At 35.7% G+C, this 17157-nt stretch overlaps 1 long non-coding RNA gene across 1 annotated transcript; it reads left to right on the top strand.

Moving 5' to 3' along the window:
- The first annotated feature begins 5770 nt into the window (after positions 1–5770).
- On the top strand, positions 5771–7542 carry LOC127529940 (uncharacterized). Its single transcript, XR_007936540.1, has 2 exons — positions 5771–6296; positions 7255–7542. It is a non-coding gene; the product is annotated as an uncharacterized LOC127529940 (long non-coding RNA).
- Positions 7543–17157: the final 9615 nt, after the last annotated feature.

The raw sequence follows: 17157 nt of genomic DNA, 5'->3' as shown, positions 1-17157 counted from the left end.
AAACTGCTAGACAAAAACAGCACTCTTTGTCTAGAGGGAAACTCTAGCAGCCCTAATACCTGTACAAAATTCAAGCTTATGCATTAAACAGACATTTTTTAAAGCATAGCTTCGAACTGCCTACTGTTTCAGTCCTCTTTTGACTAAGCCTAAGCTGCTCTCATTTGGGAAATCCTTAAAGATGCATAAAACAAAATCTGTAATCTAAAGTACCTAGAAGCTAATATAGTTACTTACTAATATAGTTACTTACTAATATATATATGACACAATTAAAACAAAAAGCACTATGAATTATTAAATATAAAAATATAAATTAAGACAGCACAGAAAAAATATTTACAGATTAACATTGAAACTGACAATTTGTAACAAAATCTGATTGTAAGTTAAACTTTGTATATGCTCAATTATAATATACTTGTAAAATTTAGCAAAAAGATTGCAGTCAAAATTACTTTTGTTGAATATAGAGAAAAGCCAAGCAAAATGACACCTTTTATTGGCTAACTAGAAAGATTACAATATGCAAGCTTTCGAGGCAACTCAGGCCCCTTCTTCAGGCAAGATGTAGAAAAAATTAAATGTTTAAAATGTAATGTGAACAAACATGAAGGCATTAAACAGTCACAGTGTTACTATTGCTACATAATACACATTTATTTTCATAATTTTTATTTTCATAATTTAAGTACTATTAAATCTGAAAAGGAATATCACCATTCTACCTTGTGATATAAACAAATAATACTTTATTATATTTCATTTTTCAAAGTAAAATAAAACAGGTTGTATGCCAAGCAAAATGACACCTTTTATTGGCTAACTAGAAAGATTACAATATGCAAGCTTTCGAGGCAACTCAGGCCCCTTCTTCAGGCAAGATGTAGAAAAAATTAAATGTTTAAAATGTAATGTGAACAAACATGAAGGCATTAAACAGTCACAGTGTTACTATTGCTACATAATACACATTTATTTTCATAATTTTTATTTTCATAATTTAAGTACTATTAAATCTGAAAAGGAATATCACCATTCTACCTTGTGATATAAACAAATAATACTTTATTATATTTCATTTTTCAAAGTAAAATAAAACAGGTTGTATGCCAAGCAAAATGACACCTTTTATTGGCTAACTAGAAAGATTACAATATGCAAGCTTTCGAGGCAACTCAGGCCCCTTCTTCAGGCAAGATGTAGAAAAAATTAAATGTTTAAAATGTAATGTGAACAAACATGAAGGCATTAAACAGTCACAGTGTTACTATTGCTACATAATACACATAATAAACTTCTAAAAATTTATTTTGTTGAATAAAAATGTTATGCAACTATTATAGTCTCTACACCACACCAGCAAAGCTTTCAAACAATATATACACTTAAAACCAACTTAAATAATGATTGTGTAAATTTGTGTAAGTCTACACTAAATCTTCATTGAATACAGATATATAAATAGCATTTAAGTAGATGAAATCAACATTGAACACAGGAGATAAGCAGTGCTTAGGTGGGTGGAATCAATGCTGAAAACAAGAGATAAGCAACATTTTAACTGGTGAGATCTTTGGCAAACACAGAAGATAAGGAAAGTTGAATCAGGTGAAGCTATTATATAAGTATGTGCCAAAGTTAAAAAGAGCAAGCCCAATAAACCAATTAGAATAAATTAAGCCGACCTGAGATTGTTTTTGGTGTACGGTATTCATACAACCTGTTTTATTTTACTTTGAAAAATGAAATATAATAAAGTATTATTTGTTTATATCACAAGGTAGAATGGTGATATTCCTTTTCAGATTTAATAGTACTTAAATTATGAAAATAAAAATTATGAAAATAAATGTGTATTATGTAGCAATAGTAACACTGTGACTGTTTAATGCCTTCATGTTTGTTCACATTACATTTTAAACATTTAATTTTTTTTGGCAATTAATGTGTTTTGGCATTGCACATGCTTGCACATATGTAACCCAGAAGTCATTTAGGTACTCCATGTGATCAACAGAAACAAATGTGTCATTTTTGTTTGTGAAAGTTTCCTATGGAAATCTCTTCATGCAAATTATTATTATTTAAAGTCTTCCAATGAACTTAAAACAAATCTTTGGTGGATGAAAGATGGGCTAATTCAATTAGTACTTAAGAAAAACCATTGTTTCTGCCAACCACAAAAAAGGCAGACTTTTTTTATTTTACAATATTAAAAATTCACCTGTACATTTTTATTTTGGATTACCATTTAGCCAATAACATTTTCTCCTTTTATGGTGTGTGCTATGGTAAAATCATACATTTCTTGAAAAATAGTTATTTACAAATGCAGGAAAGCAGAATGAGTGAGGAACGCTGCATTTCCTTGCCATATCCTGCCATGCAATCGCACCATTTCAGACATTTTCAGAAATGTGATTTCACTAGATTGAAAATCCATAAGTTGGGGTTGTGAACAATTTAAAAGGTGTTTTACCTGCAACAAACCTGTGTCCAAATCCAGGCCCAGACTCATTGACAATCTTTTATTAAATTTTGGATTTAAGTTGAACATTGTTAAGATTTTTATTGGATTGAAATTTATACTATCCTGTACATGTGAATGTGACATGTGCTGTTCAGGCTTACATTCTCATAGAGAATTTTTTTGCAGAAAATGCAAATAGTTGTACTAATACAGTTTATTTAATTGTGTCTTTCAGGTCATTTGAGGGCTCATTACAGAATAAATCCATAACATGGTATTGATTTTGCAGATAAATATACAGATAAATGTAATACGTTTGTGGAGTCTGAGTATGAGCAGGAAAAATATCAGAAATGGGGGATTACCTGTTACAATATGGCAGTTTCATTATTGTTTTTAATGTAATGTCTCTACAAAATGAATAATATGTAGTAATGTTATGTTTTGTATTTTTTGCAAAAACATTTTGTTTTCCACATTCACTACAATTTTGTGACAATGTTGCCATCACACCAGTGTTGGCTGTTAGAGGTGTATCCCTCAGAAGTTGCACTATATGATGTCACTCCTGTGATGTTTTAAAAGCTGTCTCTTCAATCTGTGTGGTATCTGTGATTTTGAATGCAAATTTCAAAAGAATTATCTACGTTTTATTGAAAGAACTTTAGTTTGACAATTTGCCAAAGACCTTTGTTTACGTTTACGTCTCTACCAAAACAAAAATTCTGAATGCAAAAGAATGTCTGACATTGACATTAAATGTGTATTTAGAGAACTTCAGAAAACATAAAAAGAGGTGGGGGAAATAAAACAAATTTGATTGATGTAAACAAGTTAGGGATTTATCAACTACTTTTCAGCAATCTTTCACTTTCAGTGACTCTTCCAAATCCATTCTGTGTTTCAGTTGATCAAAAGGAAATGCCTCAGCTTCCGTAAACACTGCCATCATGAATTCAATTTACAGCCTGAAACATATGTCTCTGATAGAACCAAAATGGTACATGCAGTATGCCTACTAGGTGATAAACCACTAAAATGGGCTTCTCAGATTAAGAACCAGTGTGATCAGAAATAGTAGTTTATATACTTTTGGAATTTAGGCAGGTAAATATAAACATATGTGACTACTACTACTTTTCAAGTACAGGTGCTGGTCGTAAAATTAGAATATCATGACAAAGTTGATTTATTTCAGTAATTCCATTCAAAAAGTGAAACTTGTATATTAGATTCATTCATTTCACACAGACTGATGTATTTCAAATGTTTATTTCTTTTAATGTTGATGATTATAACTGACAACTAATGAAAGTCCCAAATTCAGTATCTCGGAAAATTAGAATATTGTGAAAAGGTTCAATATTGAAGACACCTGGTGCCACACTCTAATCGGCTAATTAACTCAAAACACCTGCAAAAGCCTTTAAATGGTCTCTCAGTCTAGTTCTGTAGGCTACACAATCATGGGGAAGATTGCTGACTTGACAGTTGTCCAAAAGACGACCATTGACGCCTTGCACAAGGAGGGCAAGACACAAAAGGTCATTGCTAAAGAGGCTGGCTGTTCACAGAGCTCTGTGTCCAAGCACATTAATAGAGAGGCGAAGGGAAGGACAAGATGTGGTAGAAAAAGTGTACAAGCAATAGGGATAACCGCACCCTGGAGAGGATTGTGAAACAAAACCCATTCAAAAATGTGGGGGAGATTCACAAAGAGTGGACTGCAGCTGGAGTCAGTGCTTCAAGAACCACCACGCACAGAAGTATGCAAGACATGGGTTTCAGCTGTCGCATTCCTTGTGTCAAGCCACTCTTGAACAAGAGACAGCGTCAGAAGCGTCTCGCCTTTGGACTACTGCTGAGTAGTCCAAAGTTATGTTCTCTGATGAAAGTAAATTTTGCATTTCCTTTGGAAATCAAGGTCCCAGAGTCTGGAGGAAGAGGAGAGGCACAGAATCCACGTTGTGTGAGGTCCAGTGTAAAGTTTCCACAGTCAGTGATGGTTTGGGGTGCCATGTCATCTGCTGGTGTTGGTCCATTGTGTTTTCTGAGGTCCAAGGTCAACGCAGCAGTCTACCAGGAAGTTTTAGAGCACTTCATGCTTCCTTCTGCTGACTAACTTTATGGAGATGCAGATTTCATTTTCCAACAGGACCTGGCACCTGCACACAGTGCCAAAGCTACCAGTACCTGGTTTAAGGACCATGGTATCCCTGTTCTTGATTGGCCAGCAAACTCGCCTGACCTTAACCCCATAGAAAATCTATGGGGTATTGTGAAGAGGAAGATGCAATACACCAGACCCAACAATTCAGAAGAGCTGAAGGCCACTATCAGAGCAACATGGGCTCTCATGGGCTCACCTGAGCAGTGCCACAGACTGATCGACTCCATGCCACGCCGCATTGCTGCAGTAATCCAGGCCAAAGGAGCCCCAACTAAATATTGAGTGCTGTACATGCTCATACTTTTCATGTTCATACCTTTTCAGTTGGCCAACATTTCTAAAAATCCTTTTTTTGCATTGGTATTAATTGATATTCTAATTTTCCGAGATACTGAATTTGGGACTTTCATTAGTTGTCAGTTATAATCATCAACATTAAAAGAAATAAACATTTGAAATACATCAGTCTGTGTGTAATGAATGAATCTAATATACAAGTTTCACTTTTTGAATGGAATTACTGAAATAAATCAACTTTGTCATGATATTCTAATTTTATGACCAGCACCTGTAGATGTTAAGTGGGCAGAAAACACTTTCATTTCCCTGTCTAAAAGTAACTATGGTCCAAAGTAAATGATTAGTTAGCTAGCCATGATGTAGGATAAGCTTTAGAAGACTTAATAAATGTGGCATTGAAAACTTCTACACCTATTACAGGAATTGGGGTTAGTAAGAACACATACAAAACAAAGCATTTAACGTGCTACTTATGATGGGATTTGAGAAACTAGTAAATTAAATGATTTTAAGATGAAGTTTATGATGTTCTACTTTAATAACAAATAAACTACGTGATTAAAGTGGAAATTTCGAGATTAAAGTTGACATTTTGAGCTTTTTTTCCCACTGTGTCTCTATTTTTTTTTTCTTTTCTCTGTACCCTAATAAGCTTCCATATGACTCTCATACGATGGGCTACAACTCTCCTTTTCATGGAAACTTTGATATCTGACAGCTTCTTTTTTATTTCGGGCACTGTACAAGTTTGAAAACTTGAACTTTCCAGTTTCTCCGACACTCTATGTCACTCGATCAACTTCCTATTGTTGTTTATACCACTGTTTAAACCATATGTGTCAAACTCAAGGCCCGCGGGCCACATCCGGCCCGGCATGTAATTATATCCGGCCCGCGAGATCATTTTATATATTATTGTTATTAATGGCCCGGCGATATGAAGCACTGGTAACACAATAAACTACAGATCCCATAATGCAGCGCTTCAGCTGCCTTGCCGAACACTTCCCGCGTTAATCAAGTCTAGCTTATGATGCTGCAAGTTATTGCGAAGCTAGCCCTCACGATGCCGAAGAGAAAAGTTGATTCTGAAAACAGAGCCTTTAAAAACCGATGGGAGGCTGAGTATATGTTTACTGACATTGCCGGTAAACCCGTGTGTCTCATTTGTGGAGCTAATGTGGCTGTAATTAAAGAATGTAATCTAAGACGGCACTATGAGACAAAACATCAGGATAACCTGAAAGACCTGAATGCAAAGCAGAAGATACAGAAAGCAGAAGAGTTAAAGAAGAATCTGACACTTCAGCAGATGTTTTTTTTACCCGTGCAAAATCACAAAGTGAAGCTGCTGTGAAAGTAAGTTTTATCGTGGCAGAGGAGATCGCCAAATCAGCCAGGCCATTTACCGAGGGAGAATTTCTGAAGAGCTGCATGATCAAGGTGTTTGACGTCTTATGCCCAGACAAAAAGCAGATGCTGGCAAATGTAAGCCTGAGTAGAAATACGATTGCTGATCGAGTTTGTGAGATGGCCACTGATTTAAGAACACAGTTGAGTGAAAGAAGCAAAGACTTTATTGCATACTCTCTTGCTGTGGATGAAAGTACTGACATGACTGATACGGCACAGCTGGCCATCTTCATCCGCGGAGTGGACTCCAATTTGCGCGTTACAGAGGAAATAATGGACATTAACTCGATGCATGGGACAACGACTGGAAAAGACATTTTTGAAAGTGTATGTCAAAGTATAACCGACATGAAACTGCCCTGGGACAAACTTATTGCACTTACAACTGATGGAGCACCATCTATGTGTAGAGAAAAAAGTGGACTAGTGGGAAGGATGCGAGTAAAGATGCAGGAGGAGAACAGTACTGGTGAGTTAACGGCATATCACTGCATCATACACCAGGAAGCACTATGTGGCAAAGTCCTGAAGATGGACAATGTAATGAGCACTGTAACACAAACCGTAAACTTTATCCGAGCTAAAGGTTTAAATCACTGGCAATTTCAGTCCTTTATGTGGGAGATAGATTCAGAGTTTGCTGACATTCCTTATCATACAGAGGTGCGTTGGCTAAGTCGGGGAAAAGTTCTCAACAGAGTTTTTGAGCTCAGCAATGAAATCTGTCAGTTCATGGACAGTAAAGGAAAAGACTCCGCCAATTTTAGGGATGAAAAGTGGAAATGCGAGTTGGCATTTCTGGCTGACATAACAGCTCATCTCAACGCCTTAAACCTCCAGCTCCAGGGACGTGACCGCATGATCACTGACATGTATGACGCAGTGAAGGCATTTCAAGTGAAGCTGCTTTTATGGGAGACACAAATGCACCAGTGCAACTTGCCCCACTTTCCCTGTTGCCAAGTAATGTTGAACCAAGTCGGCACAACAGTGTTCCCAAATACGCACTTTGCTGATAAACTGAGCGCACTGAGTTCGCACAGCGCTTTGGTGACTTTGAAGAACAAAAAAAGAATTTTGAGTTGCTTCGCAACCCATTTGCCGTCGATGTGGAAACTGCACCTGTGCAGATTCAGATGGAGCTGATTGAGCTGCAGTGTAATGGCACACTGAAGGCAAAGTACGATACTGCAGGGCCCGCACAGTTTATTCACTCCATTCCCGCAGAAATGCTCCAGCTCCGTCTACATGCGGCTCGAACCTTGTGCATGTTTGGTAGCACATATCTGTGTGAGAAGCTCTTCTCAGTGATGAAGACTAACAAAACAGCACACAGGAATCGTCTCACTGATGAGCACCTGCAGTCCATCCTGAGAATCTCCACAACACAGAACCTCACACCAAACATAAACGAACTTATTGCCAAAAAAAAGATGCCAGGCGTCCAGCTCTGATAAAATGACATAAGAGCAAAGACAACTGAATGATTTGATTTGTTATTGCTGAAAAGCACAAATTTTATTTATATTTCCAGGTTTTGTTATGCAGCATGTTCGTATTTTGAATTTGTATAATTTTGACAGGATATATTTTTATGGAGAGCAAAATCTTTTGGGATATTTAAAATTTAAGTTTATTTTTTATATAAAATGACATAAGAGTAAAGAAATTTGAATGTTTGTTCTTTTAACGTTTACTTTATTTCTAACTTGTATAATTTAGACAGGATATATTTTTATGTAGAGCAAAATATTATAAGTTATTTAAGGTTTGAGTTGATATATTCCGGAATAATATTCCTGTCTGTTTTTATTCATATTTATGTTCAAAAAAGTTAAGTTTTAAAAGTTTTAAAGTTTTAAAAGTTTAGTTTTAGTGTGTTCAATAAATGTTTATCCTGTTCGGCCCGCAACCTAAAGTGTGTTTTGGATTTTGGCCCCCTGTGCAATTGAGTTTGACACCCCTGGTTTAAACCAACAAATAGTACGTTTTTCCTTGCCTCCACTTGGTATTCGCTGAAATTCTTTTATTTCCCCCCGTGCTTTTGCCATTGTCTTTTCACAGAACGCTGAGCTTAAGGGCTATTTATATTGATTTGCATATTCAAAGAGGCATAATTCTGGGAGGAGTTGGGGAGTGGAGGCAGGTGTGTGCATGTGCGTTACTTTTCAAGCTGACAGGGATTTATGGGGAGGAAGAACGTGGAAGTTGGCGTACACACAGATTTATACATCTGGATGTTTTTGTGCTTACGCACATTTCTGCTTTTGCCCGTACACCATGTATTAGTGTGGATTCTTTGCACGGCGTTATGCATGAGGCCCTAGGTGATTCAAGTACTGTATTCTACTGAAATGTCAATAAAGACAAGTGTGTATTTATTATTTATTTGCTAAAAATGTTGATGGGTAGTAAGCATACTTTTCCCCATAGTAATGAATAATTCTCATTAGTGTATTGATTTCTTTTTCACTTTCTAGATTGTCTGAAAGAATAGTGAACAGAAAAGTAGGAATATTATGCTGTATATACTGGCACCAATCTGGCTGCCATGGTTTTCAGGTGCCCTCATTCTGTATGTATATTGAATGGTTAATATGTGTTTTTTGTTGACTTCAAGAATTTCTTTTACTCATAAAGAGCTTTTGTACATATGGGACCTAGTTCCATCGGATTTATTTCCAATTTTTATTTGCAATGAGGGTGATTTACCACATAAGTTTTCTCTGTCTGCTTGCAGGATTGCTGCCTGTCAATCACGCTTCACCAGGAGATACAGAGGTAAGCAGGTTGGCACTGTGGGGTGCTGGAGACACAGAGATTTTCATGCTTCACTCCCAGCATTCTGCCTTTCAAATGTTCGCTCACTTGTCAACAAAATGGACGAGTTAGCATTACTGATTAGGGCTAACAAAGATTTTGAGCCTATTTGTGCCTTCTGTTTTACAGAAACATATCTTAATTTGGATCTACTGGACAATGCTGTTCAAATGGCAGGATATTAGTCATTCAGTACGGACTTTGTGGCGACTTGTGCATATTTATAAACAACAGTTGGTGTAGGTATGAGTCCGAACTTCTCAGCTGATTTAGAAGCTCTTGTCATTCATTGCAAGCTATTCTATCTACCAAGAGTATTTCATTCTGTTATACTGGTTGGTTTTTACATTCTTCCTGATGCAAACGCTCATTTGGCAGAAACGTTTCTAGCTGATAACATTCATAATTTGGAAAATAAATTTCTCTGTATTGTCACTTTCATTATAGGGGATTTTAACCACAGTAACTTGAAAGACGATCTGCCCAAATACCAACAACTGATCAACTGCCCGACACGTGAGGGCAAAACATTGGATCACTTTTACACCAACATTAAAGGGGCATTTCATAATTTCTCCCATGCACCTCTTGGCAACTCTGACCATGCCATAATTATGCTTTTTCACAGCTATAAAAGGAAACTATCAAACCCCAACAGGACAATTAGCTGCAGACTGACTCCTGAGGCTGTTGGAAGGCCGTGGGACTGTTTAAGCCCTACTGGCTTAACGTAAAGGTGTGTACGCACAAAAAAGTTGCATATGCCCATTTATGTGCTCAGTTTGAGATGAATAAAAAATAAACTTCTCAAAAATAAACTTCTCATGCCAAGCGTTCGTATTTTTCTGCTCTGTTTTGCAAATGGGTGGCACCCAGTGTCAAAGTAGTGCTACTGTTTCTGTGCGGTTTCTCATTCTTTTTAGATTAGCATCCATGATGCAGGCTTTTATCAAATACACTGAAATTAATTGCATATCATTTACAAATTTAAAGCACTGGAATGTAAACATTCTATAACAATATTGTGGTGCATGGAATGGCCAAACTATTCCAAACACCATAGCTGCTTTAGCGTTATTACTCTCAGTACACCACTGCAAGTATTTTAACCCATTGTAACTGTGGCATTATATCTGCACAGCAGCTGACTGGAAAGCTCTACAGTGGGCTATGTCAAGAGCGCAGAGGAATATCGTGATACAGCTTACAGCACTGGAGGACATTTATGGCACACACTGCCTCAGGAAAGTCACCAGCATCTGCATGGATTCCACTCACCCATGCCACAATCTATTTGAACTTCTCCCATCTGACAACCAAGAGTTATATCAAGTGCTCCTGGTAGAACTGCTTGTACTTTTAATTACAATTACCTTACTGTAAACTTGCACTACAACTGTAATATTGCACAACTTGAGCCACTGTATGAACCATTTGACTTATGAGCACTATATGTCCATGTATATTGTAGCATTGTTTTTTATCATATTTTTATTGTTTTTTATCATTTAATAGGAAAATTAGTTTATGGAGGAGTTGAATATTGAATCGCATTGTACCATACAATGACAATAAAAGAATTCAATTCAATTAAATAAAAGAGAGGACATATTTATAGATGATGATGGCTGGCTTCTAAGTCAATTTAGATTTCCAAGAGCTATCCTTTTGGAGCTGTGTGCTGTTGGAATAGTAGGATGTTTACTTGATATCATTTTATGATGAAATGCATCAAAGTGTGTATATTACATTTTACAAATAACTTGTTAACTGAATTTAAATAATGTATTCTATTAATAATTAAACATGTGGGGGCACAGTGCCTCGCAGTAAGGGGGTTATGTCCCGGGTATACCCTGCCTGGAGTTTGTATGATTTCCTGGTGGGTTTCTTTTGTGTGCTTCAGTTTCCTTCCAAAGGCATGCTAGTTAGAAGATTTGGTGATGCTAAGTTTATGCTACTAGTGTATAAGTGTGCTTATATTCACACTGCGATGAGCTGGCCACTGCACCACTGTGCCCTACACATGTTTAATGCATTTGTTTATGCATCTCATCATAAAAATGATAACAAGTATACATCTTAGTAATCCAAAATGTTCTGAGAGCTGTAATATCATGACTGTAATGTATTCTGTGTGTCAATGTAAGAGAACACCCATTTAGGAAGCTCAGAGCAATTGACAGCTGGGTCAGGGAACACAGAATACAAAGCATTTAATGTGCTACTTATGCTATGATGGAGTTTGAGAAACTCTAGTAAATTAAACATCGATTTTTAAAGTAAGGTTTATGATGTTCCACTTTAATGACAAAATAAACTATGAGATTAAAGTGGAAATTTCGAAAGTAAAGCAACATTTTGAGATTAATCTCGACATTGACCTCTTTGTTTCTTCACATTGTCCCTATTTTTTTTTTCTTCTCTGTGGCCCTAAATACTGTATTACTTTTTGAACTCTGCTATGCAGTGACACTGCATTAATTTCCTTTTCTTTCTTATACCAGTTTCTAAGCCACCAAATAGTATGTTTTTCCTTGTCTCCACTTCACTGAGCAGGACCTCCAGTTCGCATTCACTGAAATTCTTATTTTTTACAGGTGCTTTTGTCATTGTCTTTTAAAAAACACTGATACAGAAGGGGCTATTTAAATTGATTTGCATATTCAATTATGCAAAATTCTGGTAGGGGTCTGAGTGGGGCTGTAGGGACGTGTATGTGCATTGAAATACACGTTGATTGAAATTTGTAAAGGGAAAGTGCATGGAACTTAGCTTTCACACAGTTTTATGCATCTGAATGTTTTTGTGAATATGTACATTTCTGTTTTTGTCCATATGCTATATTTTAGTGTGAATTCTAAACGCTGCATTATACATGAGGCACCATGGACTGCAAAGCCATGGATGGCCAGTGAAGCAGGTGTGGCGGCAGGCCGGGGTCCTTGTCTATGTCTATGAAGCGAGAAGAGGTACAAACACTTTTCAGGAAATAGAATATTAGGAAAGCAGCTGGTCCTGATGGAGTCTCACCTGGTACTCTTAGACACCAGTTAGCACCTGTCTTCACTGACATATTCAACACCACCTTGCACCTAGGTACAGTTCCAGACTACTTTAAGATAGCCATTATCATTCCATTTCCCAAGAAAGTAAAACTCTCTGAATTTAATGACTATAAGCCAGATGCTTTAACTTCAGTGGTTATGAAAATATATGAATGTCTTAAGCTTTCATACCTAAAGTCCATCACTGACCCTCTACTTGATCCACTACAGTTTGTTTATAGGGCAAATCGTTCAGTGGAGAATAGTTAATTTATGCCTGCACTACATTCTTGAGCACCTGGACTTGCTAGCCACCTATGTGAGGATCTTGATTGTGGATTTCTTCTCAGCCTTCAATACCATTGTTCCAGAGTTGCTTCAGGGTAAACTAATCCAGATAGGTGTACCCTATGATTTCTGCCAGAGGATTATGAGTTTCTTGACAGGTAGGAAGCAGTATGTGATACTGGACCCTTATATGTTGGATCTAATGTCATTTAGCATAGGCTCCCCCCAAGGCTGTGTTCTTTTACCCCTCCTGTTTTCAATTTGTACAAATGACTGTAGATCCATGGACAAACTAAAGTTTGCAGATGATACAACTGTAGTGGGTCTCATTTCCAATAATGACATGTCTTCCTATAAAAGAGAGGTGAGCCTTCTTGTAGAATGGTGTTCTTGTAACCACTTGGACCTCAGTGCTATTAAGACAGTGGAAATGAGGATCGATTTTTGCTGAAAAGTCACTAACTGTCCACCTTTGCAAATTAATGGCCAGACTGTATCAATGGTTCAGTTATTTAAATTTCTGGGTGCTACTTTCACTAATATATTAATATGTGACAAGCACATCACCTCCATCATGATGAAAGCCAGGCAGAAATGATTTTCATTCGCCAGCTTAAGAAGACTGGCATATCAAGGTGTATAATGTTAAATTTTTACTCAGCCTCCATTGAGAGTATTGTGACCTCCTCCATCACAATTTGATTTCCTTCTGCCTCCTCCCTTTCTATGACTCAGTTGCAACAGGTGATTTGTTCAGCTGAAAAAATCATTGGCTGTTGACTCGCAAAATTATAAGATTGCCAGAAAAAAAAGAGAGCAGGAAAAGATTGCAGCTGATCTCCGCCCACCCCAGAAGCTCACTGTTTATTCAGTTGCCATCACAGAGGAGGTACAGGTCTATTGCGACTTGAACTACATGCCATCTCCATAGTTTCTTTCTTCAAATTATTCAGATCCTAAATACACTTACACAGGGTTATTCCTAACTGTTTATGCAACATATAACTGGTAACTGTGCTATTTGTCTATTTGTAAATACTTGATACTTGCTCAACTTGTACAATATTATATCTGTATTCTTTTGTATAATTTTTCTGTTTGAGTTACTTATTCAAGTTTGTAAATGATTTGTTCAAGAAATTGTTCAATTTTTTCTCTTCTCTGTGCTATTTTAACTAATTAAGTATTGATCATTTGTTGTATTGATAATTTTTCTAGGAATGGTTAATCATTTACTGTACTTTTCTTTTACCTTTAATTATTTCCTTGAATAGTTCATATTACTTTAGTGTTAGAAGTTTTGGGAGGGTTGTTTTTGCTTTTGTTTTTGCCATTCCTTTTCTAGGAACAGGTCATAGTAATTGGTATAGACAAGCGATAATTTTTTGTCCTTTGGTTTGTATTACTTCAAACTCTGATGCTCCAGGTTGAACTGACAAATTTTGTGCTTTTACTGTAATGTGAAAGCACATCCTTATCATTAGCTAATCAAGTCCATTTGTTATTACCACACTTCTTTTAACTTTACCTGTTTGTTGTCTGGTACAGATCTTGTAATCAAACCCACTTCCTATTGTTCAACTGACTTGAAATTTTGCACACATACTCACTTCCGATGACAATAAACGAACCAATAATCAGTTTCACTAACTGATCAATTAATCCATGTTAATTAAGAAATGAAATTTTCATATGAAGAATAGTTAAAGATTTCACCAATAGATAGCGCTAGTAACAGATAGAAATATTAAAGGAAGTGTTAAAATATTGATTACCAAATTATACTAAAACAAACCCAAGGCTAAAAAGTTAAAAATAATATATATATAAAAAAATACTTTTTAAAAACCACGCTTAAGTTAAAAAGTGTACTAAAAAGTAAAAAATAAGTCTCTCATACATCACTTGTAAAATAAAAGCGTGGGTGCTTTTCATCAATCAACTTTCAAAAAACACTTCTTAAAATCTTAGCAAAAGCGCCCACCTTTTATTTTACAAGTGATGTATGAGAGACTTATTTTTTACTTTTTAGTACACTTTTTAACAATATAAGCGTGGTTTTTAAAAAGTATTTTTTATATATATTTAACAGCACGTGGCTTTAATTATTTTATTAATTAGCTTCTGCATGTTGACATATTTTTCTTTTGAAGAAATAATGGTAAAGTAAAATCTGTTTTTCATTGTTTATTGCTGAGATTAGATTAATCTAATTTTAGGGCATGCTAAGGACTTCATAATTATTAGTTATCTCCTTAATTCCACCATTGAAAAATGGTGCAATTACTTTTCCACATACGAGTAAGTAAATATGAAATCTTTACTTTTTTTGGTAAAGAAGAATATTTAATTCTTTACAACTGTATAATTTAATAGACAGACTAGGATGTAAAGTGTATGGAATCAACAAATCAAACATTTCTTTAGAGGGAATACGTTTCAAAGCCTTACAACCATGTACAAGTTAGTTAGCATACCTTTTGCAGGGTCAGGTTTAATGTTCATTAGACAATGGGCTTATCCCAAAATTTAGAAAAGAACATTGATTGCCTCAGAGTTCAAGAACATTATGCAAAAACCAAAGAATTATGTAAAAATGCCCAAATTCCCCAACTTCAGTATGAGTGAAGTGTTCTGAGCAGAACATACTAAATAATCCTCTCCTCTCCTGGAGGTGACATCCCTTTTACATACAAACTGGTATGCCTGTCGAGTAGCAAGGTGATTTAAGGATGACCTACTATTGGTTACCATGCTCTGAACCCATGAAAAAAGATTTAGTTAACATTTTTATACAGCATATATTTTGTAAGTTTTCAAAACTTAATTTTTGCTTGTACAGCCCACTTGTTACGTCCAGTAGCAAATAAGATTTAAATCTACTCTCTCATCTTTAAACAAAAAAAAAAAACCTGGAGCCACAAAATGTTGTGTACACTCACACAGTTATATATATAAATATAAATACAGTAAGGTATTATCATATTTTCTATATGCTGATAATACTGCAGTGGTGTTTTTCTGTAGACAAACGCTTCTTCCTAGGATTATTTTAACAGTAAAACTATCAGATTTTATTTTCTCTAACATGCACGCTCATCATAAAACGAAACACATGGTAAAAACAGTGAGCAGAGTCATTGGTATTGATCAAATGTCAGTGGAAGCTCTACAGTATATGGCACAGGCCCTTTTCTAAAATATGTTGATCAAATCTACTTATTGTCTGCTCTATAAATTCAATTTTAGTGATTTAGTGAAAGTAGAATGAAAACAATATGGTATGGGCTTTTAACCCGAAAAAACAACTCAAAAGTAAAGAAAAAGTTTTGGGGACCATCCCCGTATATTGCCCTAAGACAATATAATAAATAAAGAGATCAAAGACTTTGAATTTACAAGAACATTTGACAGTTTTACTTTGAGAAAATGGTGGATTTATACAAAAAGGATTATGGGAACAGGAAATGGTTGGCAGGAAGTGACGTTAAGAACAGGAACCGGAAGTAACGTCATCGAGGTGAGACGGAAGTGATGTGATCTGTAAGCGCCGGAAGTGATGTCATTGAGGATGACCGGAAGTGACGTTATTGCGGCCATTTTTATGTCCGGAAGTGAAGGTAATTACTTTTCTTCTGGTTTTCTGTGGAAAGAAGAGATCCAGGTAAGTACCACATGACCAACTCATATCTCGCGATAGTTCACTCACCTTTAGGCTCTTTGAATGCCTCCTAATCGCACGTGTGTGACAGTGGTGAAAGAGATTTTCTAGTGATGAATATAAACTCACAGAGCAACATGAAAATGAAATTAAATTTCTACACATATTATATGTAAGTGTATATATTATATGTAAGTGAGGGTTTATTCTGCAGTTTACTGTATATTTTTTCCTCTTCTTTTCTTTTCAGTGAAAGAAACATGATCAAATGAATTTTCCTGTCTAAGATAATAAAGATTGCCATGATCCTGAGAAAATAACTGCATGCAGTTTTGGTCTTTGCGTACAAGTGGAGCATAATATTAGTAAAAAAAAGAAAGTCCTGAGAAATGTAACTGTTCTAAATGGGGAGTGTGACATTTAAGCCATGAAAGATGGGCAATGTCTGCATTTTTTGACTTAAGTAGTGAAGATTTGAGAGATGTACAGTATGTGTTAGGTTGATTATCTCTAAAATGGCGCAGTATGAGTGATTTACGAAATGAAACGGACACCTGAAAGAATAACACGTTGAAGTATGATGAATAGCAGCAATTAATTTAAAATCATTCTTCGGCAAAGCGTAAGAAGAGATATACACAGATGCAGGAAATTGGTAAACTTCTTTTCAAAGAACATTAGATACATATATAATATTACCAAATGACACAGTCAAAAGTAGCATTATGGAGGAAAAGTTTTGAAAACAATAGAAGAATAAAAATGATATAGTTGTTTTTTTATTATACAATGGCATGTAATACTAAAGTGTTTATGTACTTTTAGTAATGTATAATTAACAAAAGATTATTAAAAATCAAAAAGCTGGAAGTGTGAGGTGAACTGTAAATGACACATTCAATCAACTAACATAAACTGCTAGTAATTGCCTCATATACAGTATACTAAACTTTAAAAGCTGCCAAAAGTTATGATTTCCATAAAC

This window comes from Erpetoichthys calabaricus, chromosome 12, assembly GCF_900747795.2.
Source record: "Erpetoichthys calabaricus chromosome 12, fErpCal1.3, whole genome shotgun sequence".
In the NCBI taxonomy this organism is placed as follows: domain Eukaryota; kingdom Metazoa; phylum Chordata; class Cladistia; order Polypteriformes; family Polypteridae; genus Erpetoichthys; species Erpetoichthys calabaricus.
This window is presented reverse-complemented; position numbering and strand designations above follow the sequence as displayed.